At 30.7% G+C, this 18,636-nt stretch overlaps 1 long non-coding RNA gene across 1 annotated transcript; it reads left to right on the forward strand.

The window, feature by feature from the left end:
• Window positions 1-11,260: 11,260 nt before the first annotated feature.
• On the forward strand, window positions 11,261-13,341 carry LOC112280649 (uncharacterized). Its single transcript, XR_012217061.2, has 2 exons — window positions 11,261-12,091; window positions 12,786-13,341. It is a non-coding gene; the product is annotated as an uncharacterized LOC112280649 (long non-coding RNA).
• The last annotated feature ends 5,295 nt before the right edge of the window (window positions 13,342-18,636 follow it).

Below are 18,636 nucleotides of genomic sequence, written 5' to 3' on the forward strand. Positions count from 1 at the left end.
ATAGGACTTACACTATGATGTAGCATAAAAAGAAGCAACAAAAAGAGATTTTTAAAGACAAGTGTGGATCTTTAATTGAGAGAGAGATTTTGAAGTGTGAGTGTAAAATTCCACCCTTCAACTCAAATTACAAGATGGCCTCAATTAAGAGTTGCTTGTAATAGGTGGTGTGAAGTAGAAGTAACAAACAACAAGAACTAAAGAAGAATAACACAAAACAAGTAAAACAAGTGCAATCAAGCAATTGTACCCTACAAAACGAATCACAATCTATTCACTGGATTTTCATCCAATAAAAAGTAAAAAGTAAAAATTATATTTTTAGAAAGGTAATTTTTTAATCTTTTCAATGATATAAAAAACATGTAAATCCGATTTACTATGAGTAAGTTATGAAGGATTGAAAATAACAAGTAACAAATGGAAAGTGAAGTGAAAAATATTTTACCTCAAGGGTAACTTGTTAATAGATCAAGGGTTCGAACCTCACCAAGGCTCATATGTAGTGTATATGGGTTGCTTAAAGAGGCCTTGAGGCCTTATACTTATCTTCATACCTACATCCAAGGTGCTACAACCCATATGGGACTTGAGCACCTCCCTTCTTACTAGGACTATACTAACTGCTGGTCCTCCTATTTTCTACTAGTAGAATTAATATTTTTGTATTTTTGACTTCACCATGGTATTCAAAAACATCCAATTAGCCTAGAAATATTATGTAGCCTACAAACCTTGCTCCGTTTCTTCATAATGGCTCTCCAAGTGATAAAACTCGATTTTACCAAGGTCTTAAAAATTATCCTAAAAAATTCATAGAAAATTCTAAAAAAATTCTAAAAATTCCTATAATATTTTTTTAATTCTAATATCTATTTAAAGATATAATTTCCTATATTGATGATTTTTTTATAGTAATAAAAATTAATTTGAATCTACTAAAAATTCTAAATAATTTCTAAATAAATTCTAAAAATTCCTATAATGTTTCTATAATGCTAATAGCAATTTAAGGATATAATTTCCTATATTATTTATTTTTTATAGTGATAGAATAAATTTAAATCTACTATAAATTCTACTTTTTATATAAATAACTAAAAAGACATGAGGTTCTTTCTCATGCTTCTTTTAACTACTAACTAACATTTATAGTTTTTGTATAAGTAATACATATAGATATAAGATCAATATAAATATTGATTTTAGAAACTAATCCTTACTCCACAATAATAAGTAAAAATACTAAACCAACTAAAATAATTACCTCCAAGACTTACTAAGACTCCATTTCTTCTCCACTAATACTATTCTTCTTTCTTTAACATCTTCTAAGCACATCTTTACCTAATAATTTTAATTTTGGTACTCTACATGCATTCTTTTGTCCTAAAATAATTAGTGAGTTAATCTAATGACTCACATGAAGTACCAACACTTAAGCAAAAAATTATCTTTCCAATATAAGAGTATATATCCAAGAGAAGAAAGAGCCATCAATTCAATAATAATCTTTATAGCTTTGTACTGCAATGCCTTTCAAATGATACTATAATAATATCCATAAAAATTGTGGATTACAAATGATCAATCAAAACAACAATATGGAAGCTTTTCTAATACGAGGACAAAAATAGAAGGAGAAGAAGGCTTGACTATAGATTTTGTACAATTGTCAAATTCCAATGATAAAATGTAGCAATCATATAAGAAAAAAGATGAATTAGATACCATATCATCTCACTTATCTCTACCTTGTACATCACATTGCAACACTTTTAAGGAGACAGAAGGAAAAATAGGATACAACAAGGCCTAGTCCTATCAAAGAGCAGTAATAGAACAAGGCAACTAAATAAATCAGCAGGAAGAAAAAAACCTCAAATGACATCATCCAGCCGCCACCACCTCAAGAGCTTCAAACTCTTTCAATATAGAAGGTAAGAAAGAAAAAAATATATAAATATAAATATAAATATAAATACAAATAAAAATATAAATACAAATTAAGGTCTAAGCCGAATCTTTATTATAATAGCCATGCCTTGATGGTAGAGGCTAGAAATACTCAAATTCCAATACCTGACATTGAAAATCAAATAACAATATTTGATATTGATCAATAAGTGCCTTGTATCATCTCTGATATTGTATTTGTATCCATATCAATATTATATCTATACTATAGCTAATATTATATCTAATATAATATTCATTTTTATACCCAATAGGTTGTAATTCTACCATATAAAGATCATATATAGTTATATATAGACCTTCTCTAAATATTATATATATATATATATATATATATATATATATATATATATTATAAAATATTAGAATTATAAATATTTTAGATTTTTTTAATTATTTCTAATATACAAAAAAATAGCTATTTGATGCTTCTAAGATGCCTTCTACATAAGAAATTATACTAGATTTTTTATACTAATTATATTTATTTTATTAATAATATTTTTCTTATATCTAATTCCCTTCAATTAATCTTTACCTAACAAATGTAATGTCGACACTTACAATGTATTCTTTTGTTCTAAAATAATTAGTAAATCAACTTGATAATTCACACTATACCTATTTGAATAGTGAATAATATAGTGTAATGTTTAAATCAAAAAGTTATATAATTAAAAAAAATAAGTAGATCAACCCCACAATTAAATTCAAAAAGCCTTGTTACTACATATTTAAGGGAAGCTAGGATTAATATGTTGGAGAAGTTCAATGAAATAAGATCAAAATTTTAAGAATTTTTAAAATAAATCAAACTCTATGTAATACTACATCCTTTCCAATACATTGATGGATTCATTCAAGTTTGATTTATATGCACATTTCTATTTAGAAGTATTTTTTTTAATTTGTATATTTTTTAGAAAAAGATTTATAATTCTTTCATGATTTAATTTCAATCTTAAAAGTGTTTATGGCTATAGTTAGAGAAAGTGATCAAAAAAAGGTTATAGAGACCAAAATCTTATCTTTATAATAAAGATGATATTTTCATATTATAACATGACTACTATTAAATTAAATAAATAAAAATTAAAATAATATAAGTTATCTTATAGAAAATATTATCTTAGGTAAGTTGCTAATAGTCAAAGGATTGATTCTTGGTATATAGAAAGAGCATCCTATAGATATAGTAAAAATCCTAAACCTGGTCTTGGACGTTGTTAGATATTTTAGAATGATATTTTAAAAATACTAATATTATATTTCTTTACTAAGTTACATCATTGGTGCATTAATATTGTGCTTTCATATGCTTAAGTTCTTAAAAGATCTTCTTATAGTAATAAGAGATATTTTATAAGATTAAAAGAATTATGTGAGATTAAACGTGATTTAAGAGAGAAAATATTTATACAAGAAGTCTAAATAAAATACAAGACTTATGAAAAGTTTTTTGAGTGAAGTTGAAAGAGATTAAAAAGTAAAATCACTAATTTATTCATAAAAAAGGTATTTTAGGTTTGTAAAGTAGCAATACTTTCTTGTTGATTTTGAAAGCTCTATCTTTTCTTTTTTTGTATACTTCTTCCTTAGACATGGCTTCAAGTAAAGATGAGAGCTTGAGAGTGATTGAAAAATTTAGAAGTTATAATTTCTACCATTAGAAAAAAACAATGGAACTTTTATTGGCTTTATTGGATCTTTGGGACATTATTGATGAAAGTAAAGAGCTTCTAAGAAACAATAGTAATGTCATGGTGAAGAAAGAATGTAAACGTTGTGAAAGAAAGGCTTTTGAAATAATTACAACAAATACTGATGATGCCAATTTTTTACATGTAATTGCTTGCTATGGACCAATAAAAGCATAGAAGACTATTTATAATATCTATGATAGTAGAAACCTTACTAACATTCTATAGACAAGAAAGAAGTTCTTAATGGTAAAGATGGAAGAAAGAAATGACTTCATGGCTTAGTTCAATAAGATAAAAGCACTTAAAAATTAATTAATAGTTATTAATATGTCATTTGATGATAGAAAAATTATATTGATATTGCTCATGAATCTTTTGAAGTCCTACTACTACCTCATTGTGGCATTGGAATCTATTAACATAAAAGAATTTACTATGAATTATGTCACATCAAAACTTACTGGTAAAGTGACCAAGAAGAGAAGAAAAAAAAAAAAAACTTTATAGAGAAGATTTCGATCTATTTTTAAGATAAGGAAAAATTAGCTATTTTCACCAAGGTCATAATTTAAAAAGAAATGTAAAAAATTACTATATTTGTAAAAAAATATGTCACTTTTTAAAAAATTGCTACAAGACTAAGAAAAAAGATAGGAAGATTGTAAACATGCTCATTATAGTTTTAGTAGAAATGATTATACTTTCATGGCAAGTAAAGGAGCTTCTATGGCTGCCATGTCTAAGTGGATTATAGATTTGGAAGCTACTAAAAACATGATACTATATAAAAATTTATTTGACATTTATAAAGTAATTCCAGAAATAAAAGTTTGGTTGGAAGATAATACAAAAGTACAAGCCATTAGAATTGGCTCCATTATGGTGGAGATTATTGTAAAGAACCAGATCAAGAAAATCAAATTGAAAGAAGTCTTATATGTACTAAAAATGAAGAAAAATCTCCTTTCAATGAGCAAATTTGTATCATATGATTATAAGGTTCAATTTGACATGAATAGGTATTTTGTGAAGACATTAGGTAGACAATATATTGCCAAAGGCTTTAGAGATGGTAATATCTACTTCATCAATTGTAAGAAGGTCAATAGAGTTGAAGTAATTGTATTTATTAATTTTCCACTAGATCAAGTTAAGTTTAAAATTTGGTATCAAAAACTTATGAATGCTTAGAACATGAACGAGCTCCCATCCATGGTAAGTATCTTGGTCAATTCAACCATAATGCCATGATACTTACTTATAAAGGTTGTATCCAAGATAAACAACAAAAGACTTTATGTCTCAGTTGAGTTGCAACATATTTTAGCAAATTATTAGGAATTGTGCATTTTGATATTTGTAGACCAATGAAGACACTATTAATTGGAGGAGGAAGGTATTTTGTCACATTTATTGATGATTTTTTAAAAAAGATGTAGATTTATATATTTAAAGCTAAGAATGAGTGATTTCTAAGGTTTAAGGAATTTAAGGCACTTATGGAGAAGCAATATGAGTGCAAGATCAAAATGGTGTATATTAATGATGGTAGTGAATACATGTCAAAGTATTTTGATGAATTTTTAAAGATTCAAGGCATTGTAAGAAAAACCTCCATTCTTTATACTCTACAATAAAATAAAGCTATTAAAAGAAAAAACTATACTATTATAATAATGGAAAAGAATATATTTCATGTACAAAATCTTAGGCATGAATATTAGGCAAAAGCTATGATTACAGTAGTATATATAAGAAATAGTTGTCTTACAAGTGCACTCACATCAATGATTCTACAAGAAGCTTAGAGTAGCAAGAAATTTTGTGTTTCACATATGAAGATATTTAAATGCATTGCTTATGCAAAGATATCTAATTATATGAGGTTCAAACTTAATGCAAAAGGTACAAAATAAGTATTTTTTGGATATTATGAAGATACCAAGATATATAGGTTAATGTGTCTAGAAACCAAGAAAATTATCAAGAGCCGTAATGTGTAGTTTTTGAAACATAAAAGTGCTTATGAGTACTTAAAAATATATCTAAATCGAAATAATAGTATATTTGTAGATACATCTTAGAAGAATTATTCTTAATGCCATATTCCACATATCTTTACTTGAATCATATAAGACAATGAATATCTTGAAAAGAAGACAAATGCCACTTCTTCTTATAGAAGTGAATAATAATCAACAATTTGAGGTGGAAGAAGTCTTAAACTCAAGGTGGCACTTAAATAGGTTAAAATATCTTGTTCATTAGTACAAATATGATATTAATGCATGTACATGGAATTAATAAAGAATCTTATAAATAAAGCAAATAAAATTGATTTTTTTCATTGACGACATCTATCAAAATCAAGATAAAAAATAACACATCTTTACTATAAAAGAAACAAGATCTATATAAGATAGCATTCTATCTTTTATATTTTTTTATAATATTTGCGTATTTGTAGCATTAAAAAGATGGAAAATCAAAAACAACAAATTCAAATCAAGAGCTATCATTTGTTGATTTATTGAATAAAACATTAAGATTGTCATAGCCTTCAAGATGACATAATAGAAATAAAGATCTTTAAGAATGACATTTGATATCACAATTTTGGAAGAAACTCTCAATTTTTGGTGATTTTATTGGAGGTAGAAATGACTTTTGACAATATTTCAAATATTTTATTTGAAGAGAGTTATGAAGGCTTCAACAATGATTAAATAATAGGGTGGTCTTCCTACCTTGATATGAAATACTATTAATGGCTAAAAAGACTTATGAACCACCTTTAAAAGAAACAAAGATCAAAGTATATAAAAAATATAATTTGCTCCAACTTAGACTTCTTCAACATATGATGACTATTCCATATAAAATTAAATTCTAAAAGAGAAGATAATATCATAAACATATATATTTATCTAAATAAAAAATACTAAAAAGAAGGTAAATATAGATAGATTTGATATTATCTTATAATGTAGCTTCTTAAAAGCTTTATAGATATGTATTTGATTTTGTATATATTTATAGTTGATTGAAAGATTAGAAATTTAGCCAAGAAGTTGGCAATGTGTTATATGTATAGATAATTTGTAATATAAGAAAATAATATGGTGCACATATAAGAAACTTATTTTGCAAGATAAGACACATGTCATGCAAATTGAATATGTTTTGGAGGTCCTATAGAACGTCAATATGTAGCTCCTACTTAGATAATATATATAGAGGCAAGAATGAAGCCTTCTTTACTCTTGTCAACATCTTTCTAGTGCTTAGTTTTGTTTCAAGATTATTTAGTCTTCTTATCTTTAGCAATAGCCATTTGAGTTTAATATTATACCATCTTTGAGTGATTTTGTAATTTTTTGAGTGACACAAGAATTTATTGATTTTTTAGTTCTTTTTTAATAACACAATAGTGTATTGATCTTTTAGTTCTTTGTGATTCATGTCCTTGACATAAGATAGTGTGTTGTATAATTTTTGGCAAATATGATTTCCTGCTTTTAGTCTTAAATAAGTTGATTGAAGTGTTTGCAATATATGTGTATGTATGGATGTATGCAAATATGTATGTATGTATGGATGGATGTTTATATTTATATTTAAATATATAATAAGAATTAATATTATAAATATAATATATATATATATATTAATATTTATTATTTTTATTTAATATTTTATAGTTTTTATAGAGTATTGAAATATTAAAATAATACATTAAATAGATTAAATTTGATAATAAATTTCAAAGAATATTAAATTTGATTAATTCTAATTTAAAAATAATTTTATAATTATAATAATTATAATTTGTGAATTTAGTAAATCTAAAAATTAAAAATAAAGTAGAATAAAAAACTTATTATATGTTAATTGTGTAAGTATCAATTTAATATTTATTTGGACAACTTTGTTTAAATATAAAGAGAATATATTAATTTTTAAAAGGTGTTATGCTACTTCAATGTTGCAATATAGAGCCATCTTTGATGATGGTATAATTCTTTGTTAATTTTTCTTAAGTAGGTAGATAGATAGATAGATAGATAGATAGATAGATAGATAGATAGATAGATAGATAGATAACATTTAGTGATTTTCTTAATATAAGATATGTTTCTATGTATCTTCTTCTATGAAAGCATCATAAGATATAATTATGAATTTAATGTTTTATATCTTGTTAATGATATAGTGACTTTTTCAAGAAAGTAACTAATATTCATTTACACTAATTGGAATCAATATTTATATTAAAGAATTTGAAAGCTAATTCATTAAATGTTTAGAAGACAACTTCTAGCATTATTAAATTTTCTCTCTTTAAGGCAAAAAGCTAAATTTTGAGTTTACTTTTAAATATATTTCCAAAAATACTATTAGGTGGTATATCTAATAATTACAAATTTAGTTATAAAAATCAATATATTTTAACCCTATTTGTTTTATAACTCTCTTATAATAAATAAAAATATGTGGATTGCAATCATTGTTAAAATTATATATATTAATTTTAATTTAAGGTTATAATTCTTATTATAAATTAAATTGTTTTTTAATATTTTATATAAATAAATAAACAAAAGTTAAGTGTTTCACTACCACATCTTTAAAGTAACTGTTGTTGTGATGTAATATGACTATATAATGAAATTATAATCAAAATTAAATTTCTAATTAATATCTAATTATCTTAGTTCAATAATAATTCAAGGTATCTAAACATGGCTTTTATAAAAGCCTCTTAGGTTATTTTCTTATCTTAATAGTTAGTAAGTTGAAGGTTAATTAGTAATTTTATCTTCTAGTTGTAGAAACTCTTTTACTACCTTAAAAAGACCATAAATTGATTAAATCAGGTTAGAAGAAATAAATAATTAGTATAGTTGATATTAAGATTAAGTTGAGGGTAGGATTGGGCTAAAAAATCCTTAGGATAGGTTAGATTGATACTTGGGATCAACCATTTATGAGACAGGGTCGAAATCAGTCTTTTGGCCACTAAAATGACTGCCTAGGACAAAATAAGGGCATTTGAAGATCGAAGATTAGAATTTGAGACCTAGATTAGAGCTTGTTCTAGAAACATAAGGTTGGTTATGGTAGGATTTAGGAAGAGTTAGCAATTGTTATTGGAAGTCAAGATTTGTATTGGTAACTTGGGATTTATGTAATGAAATTAGGACTAGCACTCTTAGTTAGTTCGTAAAATTGGTGTCACATCTATAGTTCAAATTTTGACAATGCTTGGATAATTAGGTGTTCTAAGTGTATGTAAAATTTTGTGGTAATTCAATAGTGCAATTAGGAGATATATGGATTTTGGTACAAGAACATATCAAAAGTTAGCAATTTGAAATTGGATAGGATTTCTATAATATTTAGAGATCTACTAGACGGATCAAGGTGAAATTTGGCATAATATTGAAGGACTTGAAGATCAAGTTATGTACCAATTTTGAGTTGAAGTTAATAGTTGAAGAAGGAAAAATCACTGTTGGAACTTTTGCTTCACCTTTCAAATTGGTGGCCAAGTGACATCAATGTAGTTTTTGGAGGTTTTTTCACAATCTATAAGTTGGATTGGGCTGAAAATTCCTAAGCATATAGAAGATTCACACTGACAATTGCATGCAAAATTTCACATCAAGTGGATGGTCAGATTAGAAGTTACAGCTTGTCAAAGCTCACTCATTAGAGTTGGGGCTTAAAAGAAAAATTTAAATTGCTTAAATATGAAAGTAACAAGGTAATTGAAATTTATGTGTAATTGAAGCTACTAAGAAGAGTGTTTTTTAGCACTTTTGAATCAGAATTTGGATTATATTCTTCTCATATGGATAAAACCTATTAGGATTTCTTGGGTGTTTGTAAAACACAACCTCACCTTCCACAACTAGGTGCCCGGTGCATTCCCAAGCAAGACAACACGTAATACGACACCGTTGACAAGACTACACTTTAAAATTTACCAAATACATTTAAAAGATAATCCACCAATGTTAAATAATTCTTAACAAATAATAATGATTGTAAAATTCTGATATACAAATTCTGTAATTTTAAGTATAAGTATATTGCTCTAAGTATATCAGATTTTCCACTATTGCCAAGCTTCTCATTAATACAATATGACAGAAATTCAAGGAAGTAGGATTAACATCTGTCATGACGTGGGTTCGTAACTCATCACCACCACACAGTAGTGATCCTCGCTCATTGGGTAGTAGAATCTCTTGATCTCAGCGTCTGTTCTTCTGGGGTCCACTTCTTCATTATACACTTTATTGCTAGTATGCTCAATTGTGGCCACTACTATCACAGGGTTGTAAGAGTTGGGTTTCTCCTATGAAGTCCCTCTTCAGCGTTACTGACAATGTGCCACTCGTCGTTACCCTTCGTTTTTCGTACTTTTGAGGTTGTGCTCATTCTTGCGAGATCCATAAACATGAGCATGCATTCGATGTCATGCTTGGGATTTCTTGTGATCAGGGCGGTCTTCTTGAAGCTAGTATTAGTATTAGTGGTTTAAACAAATTTGACGTCTATTTGGTCTGTCTTTCTCAATTGGTACAACTTCTGTGTTTGTTAGGCTTCAGTCTCTATTGTACATCGACCTGAAGGATCGCAAATACCATAAAGCTGGAGTTGTAATAATCTCCTCAATATCCGCATAGTGCAGAGAGCGTTACCGTCGCTGTCACCTCAACGGAGTATTATCCTACAACCTGACTTCGAGCTCTGAGATAGGGTCACAATGTCAATCACGATGCTTGTTTTTAAAATCCAGGGCTTGGTTTGCAGTGAACGACGATTTCGACATAGTGTATATTTTTGATACAATCAAAATCACCGTTGGACACATACTATAACGGCCACTTCAGATGGCTATAAGATATGAGGAATGAGTCTAGATGCAGAATTCTCAGACAGGCGAGCCCTTCAGGGCTATTCGTTTTCTTTGTGGTACCGAGACGAAGGTGTATGATTTCAATATCTATAGGAGGTAGGTAAGTCTTTCAAGTCATTGTCCAGCAAACTACCATTATGATATTTGCGCCAAAGCACCAGGTATATACCTTGGAAGCATTTTAAACTTCCAATGCGAAGTCATGAATAACGCCCCTTCAGTAATTTTCTGGGAATTAGTTCATGAAGCACGCATGAAGAGAGTGCCACCGTATGCACTCTGATGTGTGCTCGAAGATTCTCTGCTACTTTCCTCACCTGATTCGCTCATAGTCCAAGAGAGGATTTCTGGAGATGACGTTCTTTTTGTATTCAGGAAAGGTCAAGCAGGGGTTTATGTGTAAGATTTGCGTGCAAAGTCTGGGTAAAAAGATTAGAAAAAGTTTTATTTGCCAATGAACAGAAGATTCCTCGGTCGTGCTTCCTACTGGACTCAGATGACTAAGATCCGCACGGTTTGGATTGCGGTGGGATTTTTTGGTACAACTGATGATAATTTATTCCCATTTAGGTTTTTTCCGTTTGGGCAGGGGTTCGATAGAGAACTAAGAGGATTGCCTTAGCTCTGACTCGACAGAATTTGACTGCACTGTTGGAGTAAGTTTCAATTTTCAGTTTTTTCGTAGAATTTGTGACCATATTTGAACTTTAAACAACTGGTCTGCATGATCTGTGATTTAGAAGCTGTCATGTAGTTAAAATAATTTGAATCACTAGATCAGTATGTGCTCTTTTTAAGGTTGCTTGTGGCAGGGAACAGTTGCGCTGTTGCTCTGGATTGAAACTCGGGTCGCTGTGAGGAGAGCCGAGTGTCCTAACCATGAAGGTTGCAAAGGAATCAAAAAAATTCTTCTCTTTTCTAATAAGTCCAATGGCTTCACACTACCCACAACTCTCACCAGCAGATTTCATAATTAAGAAGTTGACGCAATACTCAGTATTTCATCATGAACTCGAGATGGAGCAGGAATTGATTCTTGACAATCGTCAAAGTTGGAGCTGCGCTGTTGACTTGATGGAGAGCAAGTTTATTCGTGAAGTCCACAATCTCCATCCGCAAGCCCATTGTTCCTCTGATCCTGTAGTCTGTTTTCAACTGGTGACACATTAGTGTCCAACAAAGGTCATTGTGCAGCGTTGACGATCTGAGTCACATGACCCTTGTCTGCATGAGCTTAGATACAATTGTGTGCAGTGTGAGATTATAGTGAAAACTCACATGCTTCATAGGATATTCAAAACTGGGCTGTAGAGTTTAAGAGAATCGTCAAAGCTTAGTTATTTGCTGAAGCGAGACTTTAATGACACAGTAACTCGTGCGTTATGTGTGGCTTTCAGTCCAGAATTACGAGGAGGACGTTCACAAGTTGCTGATTGTTTATGAAGATTTTAGGGAAGTGCTGAGATGAGCATCCTGAATAAGGGTTTGTGCTTTCACATTTATGTTGGCGTTTTTTAGAGTAGGACGTTTTATCCATGTTAAATGCATTGGGCTTTACTACTCAAGGTGATCAATAAGCTCCAAGCATTAAGCTTATATACACTGCTCACGAAACCAAATAGGTAGTGGCTATTAATTGTCTAAGCAGCGCGGTTAGCTATTCATCCTAATATGACTGTCTTCGTATCCTGGACTAACTCTGTGACATGTGAGTTGTCATCGTTCTACTAATGACAAAGCAAGCGAAGAGGACAGTTCGCTTATTTCTAACAATCTCAATGTTACGCATGTCCGTTTCAGAAAGAGAGCGTGAATGTGGTATAGTGGGCCGTATTGCATCTCATTTGAAAGCTTACCCAATTCTTGTCTTCCCTGTGGCTCCGAAGGAGCTAATTGGATTGAAATTGGTCTACAACGCGTCTGTTCTCTCACGTTACATCACATGATTGCTCGCTGGTAGTCAACGCATTTAGGGGCTCTGGATTTCATATTTAATCTATATTATGTGAAAGTTCAGAGTGAAAGACAGAAGCTCAAAAATAATTCAGTTTATAATTTTGCAGAAACGGGTGACCAAATGTTACATTTCCTTCCTGAATTTAAATAGCACGGGTTGGAGTATTTACTACCTCACATACATACTTCGGCTTACTCGATTGTTTATCTTGTGCTGCCAGGGATAAGTCACGTGAATACATATCCTTTCCATGAAAATCGACATTAAGGAAAATTTGGGGTTCTTTTCCCCAGTTTTTTCACGAAGCTCTCTAAAGTTCTCCCTTGTGTGCCTGGCATCAAGGAAAATGTCGGCAAGTTTGCCAATCATCTGGTGTGGAAGTTCCGCAGACTTGCTTTTGTCTCCTGGTATCTTCTGTAGAAGAATTTTTTTCAACATAGAATACGTGCAACATTGAGTTTCTTGAAGAAACGTGCTGGAGCATAGAAGAGGAGCCAATTATGAAGAAGGATGAGACCTCCTCGGAAGAAAAATCTTCTTCAGTGTCGATTAAGCTCCGCGAGCAGCTTGTCTATACGTCGATGTCATCTAGATCCTGCTGGAAAAATGATGAGGTTTCTCACACGTAAGCTTTGTGGTATCCCTTAGTTGGTCATTATGCGTGGAACTTTGTCGTAGAGCAGAATACATTAGTTAGGACTGCGTGCTTTATGTGCAATATTGTGGAACAACGACCGCTGCTTGTAATACACATCATCGAATCACATGTTAGATGACTGGAAGTTTCAAAATAGGTTAGTTTATTTTAGGGTTGAATCAAGAGTTTGAGATTCCTTGCAGGTTCACAGGTTGGTGCTTAAGAAATTCTTAGTTCACCAATTACCTAAAGGTGAGCCTCTCATGGTTGGATATTGGGATTGGAGTAGCTGGGAGACGACGACTTGATTACGTACTGTGTGAAGTCGCAAACCACAAGAACTACGAACTTAAATTGTCTTCTGTACGTTACATTCTCTGTGCATACAACATTTGAACCTTGCACTGGCTCTTGTCAAATATGATGTGTGACGATCATTCGCAATTCTTGTTAAAACGGGATGTAGCTAAAATTGAGCACACATGGACATTTATCGACGTGGTCCTGGCCTTCATCTTCAGCGTGACCAGCTATTTCCACATCCTGAAACCATGCATCTGTTTGAGTAGAGTCAAGGCACTAGATCGTTGCTTCCGGAACGTCTCTGAGCTGTATTTTGGTCATCAACTTCCAGAAGCTTCAACACATGGATTGCATCAGAGGTTACGGCATACACGTTGTGCATAGTTCAATTCTCCCCAACATCGGAGCTTATATTCTGCATGATGACAATAGGTCGATTCACTGTGGAATGTAAAGCACATTCTAAAGGTCCGGAACAAGTCGGATTGCAAGTTAAGGTTTCATTTGTTGACTGACAGGTTGTTCTCACATTAGACCAAATGCTAGAAACCTGTCTGAAGGTCATCGCTAGAAATTACAATTAGAGAGAGAAGAAAAACAAAAATACAAAAATACGGATAAAGAAATACTTTTAAATCAATCAAATTGTTCGTATAAACAGTTGAGAGGTGTCAGGTTTCTGTGAGTTGCACAGTATCATTTATTCAATGCATTCGTGATGGAAGTTGATAGAACAGTTTCAACTGGACAGACAGTGAGTTTAAGAGTTTTGCAGATTAGAAGCGGTGTCAACAGAAATTGTTGCAGTTGTTGCTGTTATTCCTTGCTTCCTGAGTGCCATAAAAAGGCAGTTTAGTTGGATTGAGTAGATTTGAACTGTTGAATTGGGTTGTTGTCTACTTACTCACTGAATCGTGCTGTGTATCAATTTTTCTGCATGGCACCACTGTAAAATGGGTGCTTGAGTCCAGTGACCCTCAGGATGGTCGAGTTGTTGATTAATTGTCGGTGAGGCTAGTCAGTAAGGTTTTACCGACAAACAAAATATGTATACATTTCTGATGGAAAGTTGGACTGTATTGGTTGCATTCTTTCATCGTTAATTTCGATTGCATTTTGTTTTATTGCCATAATGCAAATGTAAATGTCTGTCAGTCAATATGTATATATATATATATATATATATATACACATACATATATACTAATTTAATATTTTACAACAATCATGCAGATTAGGAGAATAAATAGCTTTGGAGAATAAGTGTGTAGATATATAAATATAATAAAGTAATTAATTTTTTTAACAAAAATTGTGTTTAGTCCCACATATCTAATAACACACATTCAAATTTCAAATAGAATGTACAACTTTATTTAAAATAATTTCTTATACATAATAAATTTTCGGTTTTTAAAATCCTTTAAAAAAGTAAAGAACTAAAACCATTACTCACAACACTTCTCAAACCCAAATGTATGGTTTTCAAAAAAAAAAAAGAAAAAAAAAAAAAAAGAAAAAGAAAAAGCAGTATTCTGTGTACAGCTAAAACAAAGTCATGCACTTTGACAATCGCAAGTTAAACTTTTTTCTATTCCTTTTTTTTTTCTTTTTTTCTTTTTTTTCTTTTTGTGGCTTCAATGGTCGTCAACATGCCTATTCTAAGCACCTCAAAAATCTTCCAATAATGCAAATATACCATCCAATGATGCACATTCTTATTACCTAAAAATTCCATACATTAGATGGAAGTTAGATCAATATGGAATTTATTCGTTTCACACTTTAAGCTTTTCAACACATTCTTCTCTCTCTCTCTCTCTCTCTCTCTCTCTATATATATATATATATATATATATGATTACCCTTCTTCTTTCACCTACTTGCTTAGAAGACAAAGAGACAAGGAAAGATCCATATTCAGTCGAGAGAGAGGAGGGGGAATGCTTCCCAATAATAATGCATTATTATTCAAGGAAAGATCCATATGCAGCCCCTTGCCCATAAACTGATATATCATCCCATGTGGGTGCCCTAATTGATGGACGGAAGCATAAAAATAATGCAATGAACAAACAAACAAACAAACAAACAAACAAACAAATGCATGAACAACTAATAAGTGACTGAGGGAATGAATGCATGAACGAATGAAACTCTATTCTGTGTGGCATTTGTTGTATGGCAGTGGATTCTGTTTTGTTTTGTTTTGTTTTTAGTTTGTTTGTTAGCAGAATGATCATCATGGCTTAAAGCATGTGCATGATTGGGGTGGCATGGTGGGGCTCCTCCTTTGTTTCATTCAATCAATCAAGTGGGATCCACAGTCTGCGGAAACTGATTGAATGGAACTACCTCTCTCTCTCTCTCTCTCTCTCTCTATGACACATAGAGAGAGAAGAACTTTTCCTCACTCGGAATATGCTTCCCTGCCCAGCTCAGTGTATGTTTCCTGCCAAGCCAAGCACAAAATAAACAAATTTATGAATAAAACAAAATAAAATAAAGAATAAAAAGATACAGGGAGCCATATGGATCTCTATACAAAGAAGGTCTGGACAGCTACTATCCTGAGAGCCTAAAGGATGCCAAATTAAACTGTGTGCCAACCAATAAAAGTGCATAAAATCTACAAAACAAAAGAAAAGAAAAAGAAAAACACACAGAACAATAGACAGGAAGTGGATGGTGGATAAGAAAAGGGATGAGATTATTATCTTGGATTAGCCATGCACAGAGTTCAATTATAGAGAAGCCTTGATGCTAAAGTGTGTCTTCAAACAGCTTTAGCAAGTTTCAAACACCAAATGCACGCAGCCCACAAACAATTATCGTGCACCAACTCACTCACTGTGTGTGTGTGTGTGTGTGTGAGTGAGTGAGTGCACACACAATCAATCATGCATGCCCTGTCCACATCAGCCCTAATCTGAGGCCCTTTTTGTATTAAAGAAAAGAAAATTAATTTTTTTCTTCTTTTCATTTCTACACATGAAAGAATGCCAGGTCAAATGGTGGATGTGGCAGAGTTGGGCACAGTGGATAAATAGAGGTGGATTACATGAATGGCTGGCAGAATGAGTGAATAGTTGTGTGTGTATTTTACTAGAGCCCCCATTTCCTGTTATATCCCATTTAATGTAACAGCATTTTTTGTCCTTTGTTGTTGGAGACATGTGAGATAATCAAGGGTATACTTGTGGACAGTCATGAGTGTTCTTTTTCATGAAGCCTGGAGATTCTCATCTGCCACTTATGTTTGTGCACTAACAAGAGATTGTGTAATGAATGAATCACTAATGGGTGTGTGTGTGATAGTGTGCATGTGTATATATATGTGTGTGCACACATGTTCATGTATATATAAACAACAATGGAACCTTTCATAACCACAAATATATGTACATGTATGTGGGGTGAGATCATGCATGTACCTTTAATTATATTAATGAGTATATATATATATATATATGTATATATGTGCAAATTTATTTTTTGACAATCATAATTTCATAATTGGGAGGCTGAATCTACTTTGGTTGCTGCTGCTCATGTGCCAACAGCTTGTATCTAATATTTCACCCTTCTTTTCAGGCTTCACACTTCAATAATCCAATGCATTAATAATTTCGACAAATAGTTCTAGCCCATAATAATGAGAATAAATCATTGCTATGGTGTGACCATGTCTTTGCTTGACAACCCTCTTCCATTCATTGTTATTACATCATGCTAATGACATGGGCATGCACATACTCCCACCCCCCCCCTTCCATTCTTTTTGTTATTACTCTTGATATATTTTTAAACATTGAGGAAGTTAATTGAACAATATACCTGTGCTCAGAAGAGCAATTTTAATCATTAAATTGTGGTTGAAGCAAAAGTTGTTTCCAACTTCTAGCAAACCAATATATTAACAACTCATGTAGCAAATCAAGAGGGAGTAACATATATCTTTAAACATTTTAAGTACTTACATGCTACCATTATCATATTCAGGAGTGATACTTATAATTTAACAGATATGTATGCTTGTATGTATAAATGTAATATAAAAAAGGCATGCTAAAAGGATGGGCCAAAACCCCCAATTTATATATATATATATATATATATATATACCTACAATCTAAGTAATAAAATAAAAAACTTATAATCTATATACTCAGGGTGTTGCTTATGCCACCACAATTTGTCATCTATTACACGTCACCATAGTTTTTGCTACTCCCACCACAACTTATTCTTATTGGTTTTTCAAAAAAAAATTTATTAAAATTAAAATTAATATATTTTTATTGTATTTTTAAAAATATAAACAAAAAAAAACTAAAAACATATGTTGAATAAGTGACAAATTGTGGTGGCATTACTAATATTCTATGTTTAATATTGCACAAATTTGTAATAAAATACCACACATTTATATCAATCAATAATGCCTCTTAATTGCAAATAAAATAAGCAATCTTAATTATGTCATGAATTTCATAAGTATGGACAATATTTTGTTTTTTGGGAGACTAATTGATGCATATTCTCAGAGAAAAACAGATTAAAAACATTACAAATTAGAATAAGTAAATCAAACTATAATAACAGTATAAGAAATGAATGCTCATAAATAAAAATAGTTTTCTCCTTACCTGATTTGTACTATTTTAAAAATTTGTAAGTATTTGGCGTTTAAAAATGTTTTGAAATTTTCATATGACTCAATGTGTTTTTTGTTTTTTTTTTTTTTTTCTCTCAAAACTAACAATTTTCAATAGATTAAACATTTTTTATACAAATAAAGGGATCAACAAGGACAACAAACTACAAACTAAAATGCCTACATATACAAGTTCTAAATTTTGGTGCACTTAAATATTCATAAAAAAACATTTTTTCAATGGAATGATCAGTTTGATAACATCTATGTATGCATGTTAAAAAAATCTCACGGAATACCAATATTGTTTAGTACCATAATTTTTTGTTACTCTTTTAATAAGCACTTATCATTTGAAATATTGAAACTATTTATTGCTGTATTTTCATTGATATATATATATATATATATATATATACATACATACATACATGATAAGTGCTTGTCATGTATGTGTGTATATTTTCATTCCCC

The sequence above is a fragment of the Physcomitrium patens genome, chromosome 3 (genome assembly GCF_059467195.1).
Source record: "Physcomitrium patens ecotype Gransden chromosome 3, ASM5946719v1, whole genome shotgun sequence".
NCBI classification, from domain to species: Eukaryota; Viridiplantae; Streptophyta; class Bryopsida; order Funariales; family Funariaceae; genus Physcomitrium; species Physcomitrium patens.